Source organism: Triturus cristatus, chromosome 4_1, assembly GCF_964204655.1.
Source record: "Triturus cristatus chromosome 4_1, aTriCri1.1, whole genome shotgun sequence".
Taxonomy (NCBI): domain Eukaryota; kingdom Metazoa; phylum Chordata; class Amphibia; order Caudata; family Salamandridae; genus Triturus; species Triturus cristatus.
The window spans coordinates 716,191,133-716,214,268 of record NC_140585.1 but is presented as its reverse complement, the minus strand read 5'-3'; positions in this window follow the sequence as shown (position 1 = coordinate 716,214,268).

Sequence of the window (23,136 nt, the reverse complement as noted above, 5' to 3'; positions counted from 1 at the left end):
CCAGCTCAACCATCTCAGTAGGTAGTGGTAGTAAAAGTCACAGTCTAGGTGCACAGCGTCACATTTCAAGCACCCCCTCCAGTTAATCTGGTCTTGAAATTGGAACATTCAGCAGTGCCAGAAAGTTCTCCTCCCCAGTTTGGGACTTCTTTGCTGTTAGCACCAAGGAGGAGAACGTTGCTATCTGCTCAATTTGTCGTCAAGGTGTCCGGCGTGGTAAGCTTGGTACAAACTATGGTACCGGAGGACAAGCAAGTCATCTAAGAATACACCACTCTATTGTGTGGGAGGATCACCTACTTAAGTTAAAAGAAAGTAGAAAAACTCAACCCATTGAAGTTGGTCAGGATGAATCAGGGAGCGATATTATTGTGGTGGCAGGTGAAGAAGAGGGAGGCATTTCTAGCCCTGTCCCCAGTAGTGCAGTGGTACCTCCTCAGTAACATCAGAGTGGCACCGCAGTAAGAGCCATACTCAGAGTCAGGGTGAGACAACAAGGCGACCGATTACCTCAATGAGACAATCTGTGTCGTTGAGCCTTAGTGGGTTAATGAAAACAGCACCACAAAGGAAAGTAATCCAGCCTACCATTGAGAGCATATTTAGGTTGGAGGGGCAGTTCCAACGCAACCACCCAACGGCACGATTGTACAATGCGAAGCTGGCTAAAATGTTAGCGCTGGACCTTCTTCCTTTTTCATTTGTGGAAGGGGTGGGTTTTCTTGAATTTGTGTCTGCCATCTGCCCTAAATGGAAGGTTCCCAGCCGGTCCTATTTCGCAAGAATTGCTGTTCCGGCACTACATCATGATGTGCTGGAATTGGTTGTACAAGCTTCGCAGCAGAGTGCTATGCACAATATCCACCTGACAACAGACATGTGGACCAGTTGCCAAGCCACAGATTACATGTGCATCACGGCACACAGGATCTCTTTTGTGGGGGTTAGAGATAAGCTATTTGCACGAGGTGTTGTTGACACAGCTGCAATTTTTGAAGGTACTCGGAAACATGCAACTGTAGCCATGTTCGCCATGGAGAAATCTCATATGGCTGAAAACATTTTACAAGAGTTTTGCACCAAGGTTTTGGAATGGCTGCGGCCCAGAGGGCTTGGTATTGGTTTTGTTGCCACAGAGAATGGCAGTAATGTACTTAAGGCCATGGAACTTGGTTCCTATTTCAGGGTTCCGTGTTTGGCGCACTGTTTAAACATTATAGTTCAAGACTTTCTTAAAAAAGAACCCATAGTCAGCAATTTACTGGCCATCAGCCGAAGAATATGCACTCATTTCAGCCATTCTTTTAAAGCTCGGAAGCAGCTGAGGATCATCCAACGTGAACAAAGGATGTCAGTCAAGGCACTCATCCAGGAGGTGGCAACATGTTGGAACTCAACGTATTACATGCTTGATCGTCTGTACGAACAGTACAGGTCACTCCATGAATATGTCTGGAACAGAAGCGGGGATGCTAGTGTTAAAGGCATGAACCTTGAGATGGATCAATGGACCCTAATTAAATGCCTGACTGAGATGCTGTGTCCTTTTGAGGTCTTCACACGTGAAGTCAGCAAGGAGGACTGTACAATGGGCCAAGCTATCCCATTATTTCAAATGCTAGAGCATGAGCTGAATAATGTGTCTGAATCATACAAAGGTGTAGAGGACAGAAGGCAAGCCCATGACTTGGTGGAGAGCTTATCCCGGCGCTTAGCTGAAAATGTAAGGATACAAAATAAAATTTTGTCACAAGAACATTACATTTGTACCACAATTCTGGATCCATGTGCAAAATTAGCACTGAAGACATTCTTTGCTTTTTCCGACATTGATGTTGCCTGCTACGAAAGTTGTATAGCTGAAGCAGCCAGTAAGTTGGAAAACGAACGGCAGCTAATTAAAAGCCCGCAAGATCAACCCACAAGAAGTACTGAAGCAGGCCATGCAGGATCAAGTGCAACTTCGTCGGCTGAGGGCAGTGCGTTTGGATCACAATCACAACACTCACCATCTCTATCGACCACAGAAACAATAACTGGATCATTAGGCTGAGTACAATCATTATCATTACAGGATTGGTATCTAAAGTTAGGCCTTAATAAGCACAGTGCTGATGCACAGAAAAAACAGCACGAAAGCTTGACAGCAGCAACCCTGAACATTGAGCTGATGGTCCAGGCCTATCTGGACGACCCAACAGAGGTGTACATTGATCAAAACCCATTGCAGTATTGGTATCGGAAAAGGTCTGAATGGCCACAGCTCAGCAGGCTGGCGATAAGCTTTCTGGCTTGCCCTGTCACAAGTGTCTCTTCCAAACGTGTTTTCAGTGCTGCTGGTTCCATTGTAACATTGAGAAGGACCAGTCTATCGCCAAAAAACGTGGAGAGGTTAACAATGATCAAAATGAATCAGCACTTCATACCACCGAATTACACAATACATGAAGCAATGGAGGAAGATGAGGACAGCGGCTCAGGTGACGGAAGTATTGCGTCAGATGATTACCTACTACTGGCTGAACCCCCAGAGTTTGAGTACGAGCTATACTTCCCTGACAATTAGGCTCGCACTTACTGTCTTCCTCCCTTTTTTCCCCCTTTGTTTATGTGTCTGTCGTTCCGGTTATAAACTTGTGAATCACAACAAATCCATTACCACCGTCTTCTACTCTTCTAATTTAATATACAAGTTTCAGGTGTCTGCTATTTGACAGTACAGTCCTCCGAATCCAGCTCCTCCGCTCCATCATACTGAATCTCCTGCTCAATTCCATTTCCCTCATGAATGATGATTGGATGATGGTAACAACAAATTCAAACTTTCCTAGTCCTTCCAAAAGAAGTGGAGCATGAATCAGATGACTACTATAGCTATCCTCCTTTCAGAGCCGAGAGAGACTGGCCCTTAACTGAAAATAAGATGGAACAGGTAATGATTGATGCCATGCATTGGACGCAGAGTCGCAGACTGAATGATTTAGATTTTGTTGTGTTTGTTGTGCATGAATTTATGTAATTGTGCACTGCCACTAATCAACTTTCTACAGAACACACTAAACTTAACTCAAGGTAAATTCAATTGTCCTCTTATTGCAAATATTAAATTTGTACTTCTCCTACAGCTAGGTGATACATTGCTTTTAATTCAATACAGGAAGGGGACTTACTGAATCTGCGCAACGAGTATGATTGACACAACAGACCCGTCCATCATGATGATGGTGAAATAGACGGCCCGTTAACTTAAGATGAGAAGGAAAAGGTAATGACAATTAATGGCATGCATTGGACACCTGACTCTGAGCGATTGGTCTTTGTGTTTTCGTTGTTTGTTTGTTGTGCACAAAGTGAAGTCAAAGTGTACTAGTAATGTATCTTTCTGTACACAATAAAAAATGACTCAAGTCAGTAATATTGATATTTCTACTCTTGTTGTGTCATAAAATTTTTACTTATACTGCAGGCCGATCTTCACAGTCAGTCAGTAAAAGTATCGGAGATGATGATGAAGTCAGGAGGACGTTTCATGAGTGGCATAAAACGGAAAAGCATAAAGGTAAACACGTCAACAACAACCACAGCAGACACAAATGTCTGTGTAGAAGCGGAATAGAGTGTAGCGGTGGGATGACTGCAGTGCATTGATTTTACTAACTGAAACTGTAAAATGCTATGTTTGGAATGGATAATGTGCTTTGTGTTTGTCAAACTCTTTGAGAGAAAAAAAAGGACTCTAAAGTGTTAACGTAGGATGTGCTACTGCTAAGCACTGTGGGCCTGCTCTCTCCTGTTACTGTTGAAGGTCAATGCTGGAAACAGACTAGAGTAGTAGAGATGATGCATACATGCCACCTCGGAAAGTGTTCTTGTTGCACTACACCATAACTTGTGCATTTGTTTTAACTTTCTTTCTCAATATCCCCTTTGGTTTTCCATCTACATTTACAGGCCGGGCCTTGCCCTAAACTTTGTAAAACATTACAATGCATAATTACCTTGCCAATAAATAACCTTTTTTTTTCCAGCCGGGCAGTGGCGAGGCGACACACCCAAGATTGATGGACGAGAGGATCAAGAGGAATGCCGAGATGCAAATCCAGTCCACATTTTTGACCAGGATATCACAGTAACAGTATCCACTTTTATCTTCTTTTAAATAATTTGATTAATATTTTGTATACAATCTTTACAACAGGGTGTACTTGGAGCTGTTATTATCATCATTAGGTTTGCTCTGTGTTTACGATTCTTCCCTACCAATATTTAAAATTTCTATTTGCTATCTGTAAAAGTATTAAGGCCGGAACAGAACAAGAACTAGAAGAGTATGTAATCCGGGTCTCTCATCATCATGCATGCATTGCCTTTTTCTCCCTTAACATATGGCTATGGTAGTCTTCAATGATTGTCGTTTGTTTGTACATAAACATCAAGCACCGGTAAGAGAGAAGTTTGGGGGAGGCAGAATTAATAATGGACATGTTGTCAATGATTTCATTTTCACACACCAGTACAAAGAATGCATAGACTAGAGGACAGACTGAAAACACTAGAAGGACAAGTCAATGAGTGAGGTGTGTCGCATCTATCTGTTTGTGTCTTATATAGGCAGCCAATTATTTAAATCAAACACAGGCTATGGGCGGCCATGCACCAGCAAGGAAACAGTGTGATGTAAAACAGTTACCCCACCTACAAAACATTAACAACATTGCATGTAACATAGAAAAATATATTTAATTTACCCTAACAAAAATAAAATAAACCCACAAAAGCTGACCCACCCCCTCCCTAACCCCAACCAATGTCCATAGGAGAAAAAAGTGCGTAACGCCCAAACAAGTTCCCACCCACCCACCCACCCAAACAAGAATTAAAAAAGGGGCAGAACAGAATGACAGGGACTAACTGGTGGGGCGGAACTCAAGGAGGACACGCATCTGGCGCATCTGGCCCTCTAAAGAGGCGACGCGGCGTCTAAGGGCGCGGCAGTTGCAGCCACAGTGGGGGGGGCACCGGAGATGGCACTACGGTGGCGGCGAGCAGCCGCCAGACGGTGGCGCCGTACCGCTGGAGGGTAGTGGCTGGGTCCCGGGGCACTGGAGGAGGCTTCAACAATTGCTGCCGCAGTCTCCTCCTCCTCCTCGGCTAAGACCACCAGCCGCCGGTATTCCCGCTGGATGGCCTCCAGCTTCCGGCGCCGTGCCTTTGCGGCCAACTCCTTTTGATTTTGTTTCGGAGTAGCTGTGTATCAAAAAGAAAAAAACAAGACAATTGTAAAATATACTCTTAGAAAAACAGTAAGACAAGTTAATTATTTATACACATAGTGGCATGGTAGAGTAGCACTATAAAGCACAGTAGTACATAACATTTTAATTCTCGCCCGTCCTTCTTCCTTCCACCCGTCTTTTACTTTTTAGTTGAACAGTGCACCAGGTGCTCTTCTCCATAAAACTTTCAAAGCGGAGTTGAAATCAGATAGATGAGGCCATTGGTTACTCAATACTCCCGCTCCTATGCCAATTAAAGGGAATTCTAGTCTTCTAGTTCACTCTTCAAACGTCACCAACAACTCATACTTACTTACGACATCGGATAGCGGGTGTACTTTGTCCGCCCACCATCCTCACGCTAAAAAGGGTGGGGGTCCCATGGGGACAATTAATTAGGATGATGCGCCCGGCACAGTGGCGGGCGCATCCTATTTTTTTTACATTCTGGTTGGCGTTGCCGAAAGCAATGCTAAAAATACATGTTGTGCTGCTTTTCCAAGCACAACATGACGGGCCCCGCACGGAGCCTGTCACGTTTTGCTTTGAAAGGCGGGGGGGTACCATAGCATAGGTACGAAACCTCCATGGGGGCCCCCAAGCATACTCTGCAATGTCTGCATGCCTTTCCGTGGCGGACGGCAATGCCGCCACGCAAAGGCATTCCAAAATGCAGATTATATGGCTGGCGATGTGTTCAGAGAGACACCACCGGCATATTGAACCCTTTTCCGCCTGGTCGACATGTGGGGTGTCTGAATTTTTTCTACAGGGATGGCGGGAGGTTTGCCCCTGCGGTGTCGGCAGTGAATTCCAGCCGGCCCGGCGGGGGCAATACGCCCACCATCCTAATGGGGCCCTAAGTCACAACTGTACAGTATACATATACATACAGTACACCCTTGCAGTGAGTGTACTGTCAAGTTCAACAATAGTTAAGGATTATGAATCTAACTTACCACCGCCTGCCACTGGTGCTTCCACTCCCCTTACTGCTCCGTTGCTATCTGTAGCAACTGCCGCATCCTCGCCCTCCGCGTCGCCTTCACTGGCCCCGGCAATGGTGGTCGGTAGTGCGCCTAGAAAACATTACACATTTATTAGGCGTCATATACACCTCCCCCCTATTGATCAGTAGCAAGGTTAAAAAATGAGTTAATACTAATATACATCACTAGTACAAATCAGGTAGTAGTAGAGTAGACACTAATAGTTATATATGATCATTGTAGCCTTTGCTTAATTAGCCCTATCCATGCTACCATTTTACCTTTGTGTCTTTTATTTTTGCACATATGACGTTACCTTGCAGCTTCTTGTATAATACACCTTTGAGCCCACATGACCTGCCTCACACTGCTACTGTCTAGTCTACGCGCTGCGAACAAGCGGTAAACAAAAACAAACAACAAGCCACTTTTTTAGGAAGTACTGGTGTACTACTGTTACTGTTAGTCCATATTGCTTATCCATGAATGCTACACTTTTTGGCACGGCTGAGAAATGCTTGCAAGTTGCAATATACTAACGCACACCATTTCATTTTTCGCATTACAGATGGAAGATTCTACGAACAGGAGCTTCTGAATGATGCAACAACTACCAGTACTAGGTTCTTCTAAGGTGAGGGGTCCCTTCACTCACATCTTCATTTATAAGTTTATATAAACTAAATTCCTAGGGGATGGTGGTGCTGCCTTCCACCACTGTTCAGTTATCATGCTTTAATCCCCAACTGTATAAGTGTAACAATGTATATTGTTTTAATGTTATTGATTTTCTGGTTGGGGCTACATTTTATAATAAAACAGTGTACAGAGCTTCTCAATTTGAAATAAACATTTTGAACTTACATAGACTTGGTGGTATTTGGTGTGGACTAACTTACACGAGTGAGCAAATTAAAGTAAGGGTGTGCATGTGCATTGCTTCCACGACTGAGAGGTTGGGTGTGTTATGTTCTGGGTTGTCTACTTGTTGGGTATCTTGTTGGGTATCTTGGGGGGAGGGTTCCGAGACCTAATAGTTATGGCAAGACAGTACTATAGTCAAGCAGTGGAATTGTGGTGGGTGCAGAATTTCTGATTGAGGTGTGTGAGGAAGGTCAAACCTACCATCACCAGCATCCTATTTACTTGTGCAAAGGTCTGTGTATGAGCAAGTTCCCTACAACAGTAGTAGCATGTCCTATAGGCTATCCTATCAAAATAGTAATAAATCTGGTTGGCCTGTTGTTGCTGTGAATTTTCAAAGCCTCAAGATTAACAAAGACTCAAGATCAATAAGAGTAAAAGTAGTACAAGACGACGACCCAAAGGATTGAACTCAATGGCTAGAGCTACTGGTGAATATATGAGTTTTATATTACAACCTTTCACATAAAGAGTGGCACTGGCCAACTGGGCAAGACTAGCGACTACAGTACAGACAGACTGATAGTATGTAGTAGTAGTAGTACTGAGAGTCCTCATAGAGGAGGCAGGGATAAGATTTTTGAAACCGTACAGATCGAAGGATAATTGGTGGTAAAATATTAGCATTTGGAAACAAACAATAGTTCATGAAAAATATGCGGCAGTAAAAGTTATGGAATAAGAAATATTATTAAAAACAAGAAGACTTACTGGGGCCAGCAGAGGAGCCCTCAGCGGTGTCCTCCTGGTGGTGTTCTGACTGTCCCGCCGACTGCCCACTCCCTGTCTGTCTGCCCCTGGGTGCTGATGAACAGGAAAGATATAAGAAAGAGACAAACATTGATGGATGGTGTCAAACAAATACAATATTTTTCAACAACGGTCAAAAAACACTTATGTAAACAATAATTGCAATAACTAAATTGACCGATCTCATCTGGTCAACAAGTAATATCGGGGGATTCGCAGTTCGACTACTTAAGTTACTATTTATCAACAGTAATCCAGTCTTACATTCTGATTCCAGAATACTAAGTTACAACTATGCCTAAGTACGACGTACCACCCAACCTAGCCCACCTATTCCAGGCATGCCAATTGTACATTAAATATGCATTTCCACTGTATTCCTCAACAATGCATATGGTCAAATCATGGAGGACACATGACTACATTTTTTGTATACACCAAATTTTGGGTTGATTGATTGATGCTGATCTGCTAGTGCTAAGCCTACCACCACTCATTGAACAAACTAGAAAAGGTTCTAATAAAGACTGCCGTACTTGCAGCACGTCACGTAACTGAGTGAGGGGGCATCACGCATACCACTAACAAATTAGAAGCTCATACAAAGTACCTAAACCTAAGTATCAATCCGCCCCTATCTATTAGTGACAGGACAAAGTAAGGAGTGGACTAGAGTCACTGTAGCATTACGTAACTTAATTTCTCTAAAATAAACTCGTAAAGAATCATGCTAAGCAAGCGCAAACGCAAAGCTGCAAACAAGTAAGATTAGTAGTAGCGCAGAAGAGCACCTGTGTCATAATCACAGAAGACTTTTAAATGTAATTAACCTGGAATGTATTGTAAGCAGCAACATTCTAGCTGGTTGGAAGGAAAAAAAGATATTCGCAAAAGTTAACACAGAGCAGAAGAACATACACAAACTTGTAATATTTAAATAGGTACTCATCAAGTACCGTGACCTCCACTCCTAGCAGGTCCAGCAGGTCCTGCTCACGGTCCAGGATGTCGGACCACCGGTGCGTCAGCTGCGCCTGGGTGCGCCGGACCCCAGAGAAGCGCGACACTGCCCGGCGCACCTTCCCCCACCGCTGCCGACACTCCCAGAGGCCGTACCCGGACCCAGGCCTGCCACCTGCTGCCAGGGTTGAGGGGAGGTGGCGCTGCACAAAGAAAATTAGTGCAGCCAATTCCACCTCCCCAAATAAGGCCCGTGCCTGCACCCCTTTTGGGCGCCGCCTTCCGCAAGGAAGGCAGTCGCGGCTCTGGCTGCGACGGCGAACAGCCCTACCCTTAGGCATGGTTCTGGGGACGGGGCGGGAAAGAAAAGGTAAAAAAAATAAAGGAGTAAAGGAAATAAATAGCAGGAAATAGAAAGAGAGAAAAAGTAGCTAAAAAAAAATAAAGAAGACAAAAACAAAAAATATAGAAGCAGGAAAATAGTTAGAGAAATAATAAGTAAGAAAGATTAAAAAAAAGTGGCTATAAACAAAGGATTGAAAAGATTTTGGGAGGATTCCAAATCAGGCCCCAGAACCATGCAATAGAGTGAAAAACAAGATGGCCGCGCCCATTGCGACCACGTGCGCAAGTTCGCGCAATATTTTGTCCCCGAGCAAGCAAAAAGCAACGCGATCAAGTAAAAGCGGTCGCGAACAGGAAATAACTACCGCGAATGGGCGCGAACATGCATTGCGCGACCCGGAACAGGAAGTAAGCATCGCGAGAGGGCGGGACAAGTGAAAACAAGATGGCCGCGCCCGTGAGCAACCGCATGGGCAAGTTGGCGACCCGCGATCACGCATAAAATACCGCGAACAGGTGGGAAAAAACTTCAGCGTCTTCGCGATATTTCCGGCGTGTTTGCGGAGCTTTTCAGCATTTTCGCGATAATTTACGAAAGTTAATTTTGCAAATTCCGCCCACCCCTACTCTAATCACCCATATACTCATGCAATGACCCAGGCAGTACTTATGCACTGCTACAATCACCTGTGCACTACGCATACAATCATCTAACCGCCTAAACACTGCTCATTCACACCTTCAATTACCCAGGTAGTATTCATGCAGTCCAACAATCCCCCTGTCACTCCCCGTGCACTCTTCCAAATGACCCTGCAAGTACCATGTACCTATCCAATCTCTCCGTCAATAACCAAGCACTTATAAATTCACCCAGGCACTCTCCTTGGAGTACACTAATCATCCAGTAAGTATACATGTACTCATGCAATGACCCAGGCTGTAACTATGCACTGCTACAATCACCTGTGCACTACCAATACAATCCTCTCATCACCAAGAGACTGCTCATTCACACCTTCAATTACCCGGGTAGTACCCATGCACTCAAGCAAACCCCCCGTCACTCCCCGTGCACACCTCCAAATATCCCTGCCAGTACCATGTACTTATCCAATCACTCCGCCAATACCCAAGCACTTATAAATTCACCCAGGCACTCTCCTTGCAGTTCTCTAATCATCCACTCAGTACCCATGTACTCATGCAATGACCCAGGCAGTACCCATGCACTGCTACAATCACCTGTGCACGACTCAAACAATCCTCTATCCGCCTAGACACTGCTCATTCACACCTTCGATTACCCAGGTAGTACCCATGCTCTCCAGCAATCCCCCTGTCACACCCCCTGCAGACCTCCAAATGACCCCGCCAGTACCATGTACTTATCCAATCATGCCACCAATACCCAAGCACTAGCCATGCAGCCCTCTAACCACCTAGACACTACTCATTCACACCTTCAATTACCCAGGTGGTACACATGCAGTCTATCAATCACCCTGTCAGTACCCATACACTCCTCCAATCATGCAGACATTACCCATGCACTCATACAAGCACCTATGTAGTACTGATACAGTCATGCAATCACCCAGACATTTCCCATGTACTCATGCAATCAGACAGGTACGATTCATACACTCATACAAGCACATACGTACTACTGATACACACGTGCAATCAACCTAGCACTACCCGTGCAGTCTTCCAAACACTCAACCACTACCTATGTACTCATGCAATCACCCATTCACTACTGGTACAGTATTCCAATCACCCAAGCACCACGTATATACTAATGCAAACAGCCAGACTTTACCCATGCACTAATGCAATAATCCAGGCACTACCCAAGCACATGTTCTATTATACAGGTACTACTCATGCACTCATGCAACCACCCAAGTATTACCCATGCACTTATCTAGTCACGCAAGCACTACCCATGCACTCATTCAATCCCTCAGGCACTACCCATGCAGTCATAGAACCATCCACGCAATAACCATGTTCTTGTCCAATCACGCAAGTACTACCAATGCACTCATGCAATCAGCCAGGCACCACCAATGCACTTGTCCAATCACACAGGCACTAGTGATGCACTCGTGCAATCACTTAAGCACTACCAATGCACTCTTTCAATCACTCAAGCTGTACATATGTATCAATCATCCAGGCATTACCATAACCGTATTGCTCTTTTTTTAACGGAGTAGGTGGTTCTAAACAGAACCATTTGTTTTCTTCTTTTTTAAATTTTATAATTTTTTTGCATTTTGTTAAACTATTTTGTCTTTTTTTGGTGTTTTAAAAAAAAAGTGAAAATAACAAAACAAACTGTCATTGCAAGAAACAATGCAAAAAAAATAAATTAAAAAGAGTGGTTTCTTGCGGCAGAAACCACAGCATCTACAGACTGCTCGCCATAACAAACTACAGTCTTGCACTGGATGCAGTGCTGTTTTAGGTTTGCGAACTCTGGATGGATGTTGAGTCCGCGGTTCGCTCCAGAGGTGCTTGGTCCAGCAGTTTGGTCATCATGCTGCAGTGCTACCTGGGCGCGATGATGTTGCTCGCGGGCCAGATGACGAGGATGCAGTGTCTGCAGGTGCTTCATCATACTGGAAGTGCCACAGTAATACTTCTTTTCACTTCCACGTGAAAGGACTCTTGGAAATAGCGCGCAGCTATCTTTCCTTGCATTTACCTTCTTTTCCCCCTCAGGAATTGTTAAGAAGGTCCAAACAACAGACTCCTTCCTCTTCTTGACAGGTTCGTCCAACTCTTCTTCTTCTGCTGCCAAATTGACATTTTCAGATGAAGAAGCCATTTTGAGTTGTTGCCAAAAACACCAAAATAAGTAGAACCTAGAAAAAACCCACAATAGGTGTGTCTCCTAGGATGCAGTTAAATGAATGAAAAAAAGGGAGGGGGTTCTTCACATTCTAGAAACAAAACCTTGTAAACCAATGAAATGCTTTCTTTTGAAATCACGTGGAATTTGCACCGCCGCGACTTCAGAAAAATGTATTTAACATTAATATAACTTTATTCGAAATAGAAATATATGAATTTTATAATTTTTTTAGTTAATCTCTTCCTTTAAAACACATGTTAAAGTTATATACATATACTTTTAAAACATAAACATTTTACGGGAGTCGCGTACCCGGCGTGACCACATACGTTCTGCGGGGCTGGACACAGCGCACCCGTCGCATACCACACGTGCATCCATCGCGAAGAAAATATACTTAACACTAATATACCTTTATTGCAATTACTAACATATGCTTTTTGAAATTAGTTTATATAATTTCTTTCTTTAAAACACATATTAATGTTATATTCATATACTTTTAAAATATAAACATTTTACGGGAGTCGCGCACCCCGCGCGACCACACATGTACGTGACGTTATGCATGGCCGGACACCGCGCACCTGTCGCATACTAAACGCGCATCTTCCACGACTTTACCAATATGGCAGCTTGAATCCGTGCACACACCGATGTAGGTTCACGATCGAAACGCGACTCCACTTTTTTGCAAAAACAAAATATATATATGTTTTAGAAAAGAAAAACATTATATTATTTTTACAACAAATAAAAACCAATGTATATTTTTTTTACATTTAACAGTTACAAAATATCACTTAAAAAACCTTTGAAATTCACTGAAAAAACCAAAGGTTTCAGAGACGTTATAGTTAGAAAATAGCATTTAAAAAACCTTTGAAATTCACTGAAAAAACCACAGGTTTCAACAACGTTATAGTTAGTTGGACATTCCACTCGTACAAAACCAGAGAAATTTGGCTGTTATAGTTAGTTCAGCTAGCTAAAACTCGCACTCCCACAATGCACTGCTGATGACATTGCATATTACATCATTCATGACATGGTCAGTGACCTCACGTTTCAGTGACACTTTTTTAATACAGTTGAATCCTCAGAACTCTTCTCTAAACTGTGGAAGCAAATCTTCTCAAGTTGTTGTCGGTTTGAGTTAGCGAGACCAGCTGCCCAATATAAGCATCTGGATTGCAATGTAAGAACACCATGAACCACAATGAAATGTATTCTTAACATCAGATGGCAGCCACTATGCCCAAATGACATGATATTTTTTTAATGAACGTACATAATTTCCTGGGCCCCTGGTTTGTGTATCCTCCCCAGACAGGAAGCCTTTTCTCTTCCTGTGCTGACATTCCTTGTCCAGTTCAAGCCTTTCCTTCCTTTGACTGTAGCTAATGAGAATGCATTCAAAGTGTTGTTTATGCTCCCAAAGGTATGGAGAGGTATGCAATAGTTCAGTCCAGTGCACCAACCCAAGGCTGATGTCTTAGCTGTACTGCTCCTGGTCTGCCTGGATCTTTAGAATATAATTCACATCCAAAAGTGGAGCAGGCAAATTCAAGAGTATAAGCATGATCTTTCTAAAAGGACAATCCTCTTCCAGTCCACCAAATATTGCACAATTTTCTTAACAATTAAAACCATGGATGTCATTCCAGTGTGGGTGTAGGTTAATTTTGCTAACTAACACATCTTTTTCCAATACTTCTCCTCTTATAGTAACGCTTGAAATGTTGAGCATTGTTCAACACACTGATGTAATCCCTTGGTATCCCATCAGTTTGTGAATGATGGCTGCTTGTAGGCAACTTCATCTCCAGAATCAATTACTTACACAAAGTAGAACAAAACTTTGAGGTAAACTTAGACACCATGTCAGTATCCAAACTTGTGGTCCACAATGAAAGTGAATGGGCTGGTGTACAAACGTCTGAGCTGGCTGTTTAGAAATAGATAACCTGGTAATGCAATGAAATTGCTCTTAGTCAAATGTGCCACAGACACTAAAATTACAGTGCTGTTCTGTCTTTTAGGTAATTGGACTATAAATTCAATAAATATGTGTGCTAAAGGTTGGGTGGGACAGGTAATGGTCTCAAAGGGCCTACTGGTCGTATTGGGATCCCTTAGTTTTAGCACAAATGAAACATGTCTGAACATGCTTCTTAACATAAGTAAATAAAGTTGGCCACCAACAATAATATTAACAGCTGTCAACATTTTAGCTATTCCTTCGTAGCCAGCAGTCTGAGAATCACACCAACTCATAGCATGCTATTTAAGGTGAACAGCTGTCAAATACATTAATTATCTTGAAGTAACAATTAATTCTTTTCACTTCTAATTTCATGTTCATTAATGTACATTTCTGTCTTTTTGTACATATCATTCTCAAAAATTGGTCTACTACAAGACGATTATGAAATTCTTTTAGATAGCAAAATGAAGGGTTGGTCTTTACTCAGATTCTTCATATTTTCAGATAGATTCTCTCCAAATCATCTGCTTTTCCAATCGTTGGGCGAGGTCTACAATTATCAGAAAATCATAATCGTGACCATGGATGGATTTTCTCAATATTTGGTTTTCTTTGCAACAACAGACCCCCATGGCATGTTATGACGTGTCAGGTTCAACAATGAATGGCAGTTCTTCATTAGGTTGTCATAAAATGACGGCATCAGAAAAGTACTTTTTCAAAAAGCGAACGTTTCTTCCGCTTCCATGGCACCTACAAAAGTAACATTTAGGGCCCAATAACGATGAAGTTCGGAAAGACTCCGACCTGCGGTCGGAGGCTTTCCAAGCCTCATCGTGGATTCAGTCTGCATTGCAGTGCAGGCAGACGAAACTGAAACTGGCCGGTCATTCTGAATGGATTCCGACAGGCTCAAGGAGCCCATCTGTCAGAGACAGGCACATAATCCTAATTGACGGTGTTGCCGCCTTTGCGATTACAATGCCGGTTTCTGACACGCTTTCCCTGTCAGGCTTTCCGACATGGGAAGCCTGTTAGAAAGCAACATTGAGGGACCCTAGCAGGGCTTTTTTCACCCTGTGGGTTCCGGTTGAGGGCCGGGGCAGCACCTGTGGTTCCCCCCTGTGAATCCCTGCACTCTGTTGAAGGCACCCTGAGGTGACTGGCATAAGATGCAAGGATTCACGCAGATGCCCATCCCCTATGGGAGCTTGTGCTACGGCTGCTTTATGGCCACGGCACAAGCTCCCATAAGGAAACAGGAGTTTTCACCACCATGTGTGGTTGCATTGTTATCAGGTATGCGGAACCGCCGACCAATGGTATGGCACTTCCCATTCTGATACGGTGTCGGGCAGACGCAAGTCCGCCCGACTTCGTAATAAGGCGCTCATTCTTAATAGTCAGTTATCAAACTTTAGCACTACTGAGAGCTGATGAATTAATCTCCGATTAAAATTGGCAACGAATCCTATATTTTAAGATCACGCAATATGGATACAATTGAACTGAGAAAACCTAGTTTATAAATGTCTTTAAATTGTAGTGAAGGTTTAGTTTCTAGTTAATATCTTTACCACTTCCTTAAAATGATTGCATTCTTAGAATGCTTCTCTAAACATATTGACAGGTTCCAGACTGATTCTGTTGATAATCCATGTGGTTATTTGGGGCCAGATACATCTTCTCTCAAGAGTGGAGAAAACACTCCTCTTTTTAATGATATTCAGACAATCTCCTGAAGTACCAGGACCAAAGAAATATGCCAATAGCCTTCTGAAGCAGAATGCTTGAAATTGTCATAAAGCTGGTCAAGTGATGGCCTCCATTGGCTAAACTTAGGATTAGTGAAAACCTTTGTACAATAGTGAAATGATGCATTGCCACACCATGCTGAAAGATATGATAATGAGTGTTGGTTCTAGCATGGAAAGCTGCTGTTTTATTATAAAACAATTGTATACATATTTGTGGACATAGCCCTTTCTGCAGGGTCATCCTCAAACTTTTTGCCTTTACCCTCCTGTTTTCAGAAAAGTGTTTGTTTTAGGACTTTGCTTACTTTACTACTGCAAATCAGTGCTAAACTGCTTGTGCTGTCCCTTTTGGTAAAATTTGCTCATACCCAATTGGAAAATGTAATTTACTTGTAGGTCCCTAGGAAAGTGGCACTACATGTACCTAGGGCCTGTAAATTAAATGTTACTAGTCGGCCTGCAGCACAGATTGTGCTACCCACTTAAGTATCCCTTTAAATATCCCTCAGGTCTGCCATTGCAGCATGTATGTAAGGATTAAACTGGCACTTTGTCCAGGCAAAACAAACATTTTGCTGGGCTCAAACCTTCATTTTTAATGCATTTAAGTCCCCCTTGGGCTAGGTCTTGGACAGCCGAGATGGCTTGGTGCACTGCATTTAAAATGTTGGACTTGCACTTGCAGGTAGCTGTTACATGTCCTGGTAGTGAAAAGCTCTTACATTTGTTTTTCACTGCTGCAATGCCTACTTCCTCCATAGGATAACATTGGAGTTACCTTATTACATTTAAGAAACAGTAACTTTCAAATGGGAGCAGGTTAAAAAGCATATATTTAGTGTATTTGGAACTGCAATGAAGCATCCTCTCTTATGGTGACATTGGTTTTTAAATTAACATTTTCAAAGTGCCATTTCTAGAAAGTTGACTTTTTCCTGCCTTAGCCATTTAGTATGTGCAGCCTGTCTCTTGGTCACATGACTGACTGTAGGTGACAATTGGGCTGTGTGTGTTCCTCCTAGACAGCCACACACAATAGAAAGTTTACGTGTGCTTGGATTGGCCATCACTGGAAGGATGGAAGGGCGGAGCTCGGCACAGGCCTACCAAGACTTGAATGGGCTGTATCCTGTCTCCACACAATGGGCTGCATACTTCTGTAGTTATTCTGGAACCAGGGCAGCGGAGGCAGGACTCCTGTGCACATCAAAGGGGAACCTCTAGAAGTGCACCCCACTTCAAAGAAGTCTTTTGGTATAAATATTGGACATCTTACACCAACTGCTCAGTACACTTCTGGACCTGTGGAGAAACTTCCAGAAAGAAGGACTGCTGTGCTCTGAAAGGACTGCCACTCTTCTGGACTGCTGCCCTGCTGTCCTGAGGCCCTTCTGCCTGAGTCAGCAGAATTGGACCTGCACCTGAGCCCACGACTACCAGAGTGACTCCAAGGGCTAGTCTGTTAGCCTCCTCTTGAGAACCACAGGGACATGCAAGGCTCTCAAATACCTTAGCCAGATTCATCTGGAGCAAGCCCCTGACCCCCCAAAGTGGTGTTCTCCAGGTCTTGGATCCTTGGTGTGGCCTTAGTGGAGCTGAATTGAAGTGTTTGGGCTCTTTGTGACACCAAAACGTTATCGCTCACACTGCCCGCTAACACGAACTTCCATCAAACCAACCCCTTTACGCTGCAGCATAAACCGCTTGTGTGGAGCACCATCATGAAGCTCGGCCCAACCATATGTGTCAACAACAGGACGTTCATGCAATAGCGATGTACGTTTCAGACACCAGGTATACTCTTCTGATTACGTCGACAACTCTCCATGATGCTTCCTTGTGCTGCTCTTTACTGCCCTCTCCACTGCAAGCTAGACTCTTTGCACTGGACTGAAAAGGTACGTTTTCAGCTGGAGAACCTTGTTCCTGTTTCTGACCCGGCCTCCATTGCAGTCAGCCTGTGCTTGTGACATTGACTCAGCCTCGCACGACCAGATAGCCCCAAGTGAAGCTTTGGGGTTTTTGCTCTACTTTCACTTAAATCTTTAAAACTGCATATCTCCGCGTCCACTGATCGGATTTTTTTCGTTTTTATCTTGATTTACTTATTAAACTTTGCTCTACTTTTCATAATTGGTGTGGGACTTTTATGTGTTATGTTATTACATAATTACTTTTTGAAGTGCTACCGAAATACTGACTGCTCTGTGCCAAGCTACCAGAGGGTTGAACACAGGCTAATTTGGGAGTTGCTTGTGCATCACTCTTACAAGGATTATGGTTTATGCTTGAGTAGGATTTTTCCCCTCTTAACCAGTAACCCAAATTCCCACAGTATTGCTAACTAATTGTTCTTAGAAGCGATTACCTTTTCCTTGCAACTGTTGTTCAAGATAAGAATCTTAATTTTACCACCAATTTATTTATGCACTGCTAGTATTTTTTCATCTTCAGAACGTTTTCCAGATCATACCATGGGGCCAAAAAATGTCTTATTACCAAAAATTTTAGTTTGTGAAATGCAACCATGGATAAAGGAGCTTTGATGAAAGTGCAATATGTTTACAGACCTGTAATCGTGCTTCTATGAAGTTTGGCAACAAGTGGGACTAATGACATTTCTACAGACCCTTACTAAGTATGCTGCTAACTGAGGTTGGTCGATAGTTTTCTTACAAATTTATGATTGAGAATACAGTACCTAAATGAACTGGTGTGGTTAGTTGGAAACAGACTGTTGAAGTGATCACATCTGGAATACTGAAAATAAGATCACATGCATGACAAGAGTTAAATGTATTCACAACCACCAAGTAGGAATAGGTAAAGGGCAAAAGTTCAAATTTAAAAGCCATATTTGAAGGTTGTGTAAAAAGAGGAAATTATCAAAGGCGCTAAAATACACCAGTTTGAGTAGTCATGGAAATTGAGAATATTTATAGAGATCCATGCATTATTCTGTGGAACATTTTTGAATTCACAAATGTCAGAAATCTAAGCAAATGGCAGGAGACCTATGGTTCGTAAATAAGTATTGTGCGTGAAGTGGACCATTATGAGCAATGCAGGGATCTACCCAATGCCAGCGTTGAGGGGTTTTGCAATATGATCTCGAGGCATGCCGTTACATAATTTCTGGAATAAACTTTATTTTTACTGAGGTGTACACCAATCTATAATGGATTTCGAAACCAAACGATATTTTCTGCACAAATAATCAACGAAGTATTTAAGGGTCACCAAGAGATTTGCCTGAAGACATTACGCGCTATTTTATAACAATTTAAAGCTATTCGTATATAATATACTTTATTGTAATTTACATTTTGCTCTGCTGATTTGCAGTCAAAACAGTGATCTTTTAGAAGCATTTTAAACTACCCTACATCTGCAACTACAAGCCTCCGACTTGAAAAGCGGGCCCTCAGTTACATTTTCTGAGTAGCATAACAGTAACAGTCCATTGGTACATAGAACCGTGCAGCACTTTTGCAAACTCATTCACTGCTGTGTGACTGGAAAGGATGTAGCCTTCTAAACATCAGCGGGTGCTGTCTAATTATGCATCTGAGGCACCACGAATCTCATACACAGCGTTTTATCTTAAATCAAACCATGTGTCAGTGTTGTGCATTCCGGTGCATAATTAATTACACATTAAATGATGAAACAGCCTCATTACCGGATGGAATAGGAGAGTAAGAACACATAAAGAAAACTGACCCTGGCAGGAGCCTTTTGAAGTCTGTTCTACATAATCAAGCAGAAAGCAAACACAGCAACACATCCAGGAATGTTTTTACACCAATCTGCATAGCATTAAAGGGTTTCTGGCCCTTATTACTATGGAAGTAGTAGTATCTCTGTTAATGGAACCGCTGATTCCTGCTTATTTGTTTGTCAAACTCATGTAGGAAAATATGGTTGTACGTATCTTCAATAATTATAACTCTACAGCAGGTTGTTATGTTATGTTATGTTAAAATACATTTATAAAGTGCACGTACAACGGGGAGGTTTCATGACGCTACTTTGAATGATACCCAAGTCCTAATGCACATTTAGAAGGCCTGACGGAAAAGCCAGGTCTTAAGGAGGCTTCTGAGACTGGGAAGATTGGTACAGAGGCATATTTCAGAGGGAAGGGAGTTCCAGAACATGGGGGCCAAAATGTCAAACCTGGCACGACCAGTGCGCTTTAATTTAAAAGAGGGAGTGGACAGAAGTAGCTTGTTTGCTGAGCGAAGATTGCGTGTGGGAACGTGCTTGTTGATCAAGTTGTTCACAAATTTAGGGCTTCTCCCATTGAGTGACTTAAAAATAAGGCACCCAACCTTGAAGGCACAAAGCTGGACTACCGGAAGCCAATGAAGTTTCTTCAGGAGAGGACTGACATGAAGGTGCCTAGGTTGATGAACAATCAGGCGTGCGGCATGGTTTTGAACCAGCTGTAGGCGTTTAAATAGCTAGAGGGGAATGCCGAAGTAAAGCGAATTAGCATAGTCAACATGGGACATGACCATGGCAATAATCACCTAAGTCCGGGCTTCGTAGGTAAGAAATCTGCAGATCTTTTTTATTTTCCTGAGTTGGAAAAAGCAGGTAGAGATCACTGACCCTATCTGTGGCTTCATCGTGAGGTCCTGACTGATAATTACCCCAAGGCTCTTAGCCGAGTTTGATGGTGAAGGGGACTGGCCCAATTCCCTGGGCCAAAAGTGAGGGCCCCAGGGATTTTTTGTAAAACCACCAGTTAGAACCAGCTCCGTCTTGTCCGGATTGAGCTTAAGATGGTTGCTGTTCATTCACTGACTAATGAACAGCATGGTGGACTGAAAGGCGTGGACTGACTCCGGAGAGTTGCTGATAGGAAAAATGAGTTGGAAGCTGTCAGCATAGTTAAATGTGCAAACTTGACGTTCTTACAGGGCTCGGACAAGGGGGGGAAGGTAAATATTGAATAACAGGGGAGAAAGTGAGGAGCCCTGAGGGACTCCGCAAGAAATTCTGCTTCTAGGGGCAGTAAACTGTGCTGTGCAGACGGCCTGCGATCGGTTTTCTAAAAAGGAGGTGCTGCCGCCCAGGGCAAGTCCCGTGATTCCCGCGTCCCTTACCCGGTCGACCAAAAGATTATGGTCAACCGTGTTAAAGGCCACGGAGAGAACAAGGGCCTGCGGGGAGCCACCGTCAACCTTACTGCGGAGAGTGTCCAACACTGAGGAACACTGCCTCGGTAGAGTGAGCCGGGCGAAACCCCGCTTGATGAGAATCAAGGAATTCAGATTCTTCCAGAAAGTTAGTGAGACATCTCGTGACATAAGCTTCCAAAACCTTCGCTAGGTAAGGTAGAAGAGAAATTGGTCGATAGTTCGTTAAAATTTGCGCATCCGCTCCAGGCTTCTTCAAGAGGGGGATAACAATTGCCTCCTTAAAAGTGGCAGGGACAATACCCTGGGACAATGACTCATTTAAGAGATAAAGGGCAGGGTCACAAGGGAGGGCAGTAAAAATTTCTTTCAGAATACTAGGAGGGCAACAGTCAGTGGGGGAGCCAGATTTGACTTTATAGAGGAGGCCCGCAAAGGTATGCTCGTGAATTTTAGGAAATTGCATAAAGGTGCAATGATTTTGGGTGGTGTGCAGACTAGAGTCCAGATTTTGGCAGACCAGAATACTGGACTTTATTTTTATGATTTTATAAATGAAGAAAGAATTCAAAGAGTTGCAAAAAGTTTGGGAAGGGGCAGACTTGATTGAAATTCTATCGGGGTTAGACAACTCATTTACTATGGAGAAGATCTCTTTCGTGCGATTAGTTGCAGACAGAATTTTTGAAGAGAAGTATGCTGCCTTGGCAGTTAGGATGGATTTTTAAAACATTTTCAGGGTGTTTATGTAGAGACATTTATCTTCGGGTAGATAGTTGCGTCTCCATTTTCTCTCCAGTTGTCGTAGGGCTAGTTTATGATTTTTCAACTTGGTAGAAAACCATTTCTGGGCATTGTGGCGACGAGAGGCATGAATCTTCCTGGGGACGCAAACTTTTTGCTAGCAGCCAATAACCAGCTAGTTAACTGTGCATCAGCCAGGTTCATGGAAGAATTGACAGGGGGGATAGAGTTAGCAAGTGAATCAAGAAATAATGGTTTCTCGATTTTATTCCAGTTTCTACGTGTGCCATCTCCTGGGCAGGGTGATTTGATGGGAAAATTGTCATGGATAATAAATTTGATTATATGGTGGTCTTACCAAGTACACGGTGACACTGATACAGGGGACATGGTGATATTAACTGTCCAGATCTGGTCAAGGATATGTCCCTTGATATGAGTAGCAGTGGTAACTTGTGGTACAAGGTTTAGTCCTGAGAGTAGCTCAATAAGTTCGGCCGATTTTGGGCCACCTGATGTTTCATTGGCCCAATAGTTGAAATCACCAATCAGCATGACCTTCCCATAGTTAGTGACTAAATGCACAACCTGTTCACCTAAAGAGTGAGGGAACAAGCGTATCCTTTGAGGAGGCCTATAGAGCAGGACACATACTAACGGGGTAGTGTCCGGTTCTAGTTTAAGTTTAATCACCAGATTGTCGACTGAAGGTAAATCTAGAGAGGTTAGTGTGGAATATTTACAGTCATGACGGGTAATATTAGCTACTCCTCCGCCAACTTTCCCCAGGGGGCGGTTGGCTTGGATGATATGGTAATCTTAAGGGAGTGAAGCTAGAATATCTGGTGATAATTCCTTAGATAGCCAGGTTTCAGTAAGCAAGAGTGTTGGACTTGGCCCTTTTTGCAGGGTCATCCCTAAACTTTTTGCCTTTCTCCTGTATTTTTTCTGACCTGGTGTTGGCTGTTTTATGACTCTGGGCACCTTACCACTGCTGACCAGTGCTAAGGTGCATATGCTCTCCCCATGGTAAAATGTATTATGTGAATTGACTTCCACGTTTGGCATATTTGGTTTACTGTCAGTCCCTAGTAAAGTGCACCAGGGGTGCCAAGGGCTTGTATATCCAAATGCTGCTAGTGGGCTTGCAGCACTGGTTGTGCCACCCACAGAAGCAGCGGGGTAAAATGTGTCTAGGATCTGCCACTGCAGAACCTGCGCGCGGTCTGGTACTGTCGCGCTGACTAAGCAAGTGTCCCCACTTGCCAGTCCCTAAACCTTCCCTTAACTACATGTTAGTCACCCCTCTGGTAGGCCCAAGCGCAGGGTGCATTGTAGGCATAAGGTAGGACATGCCCTGATGTGTGTGGCATGTCTTAAAAGTGAATTAC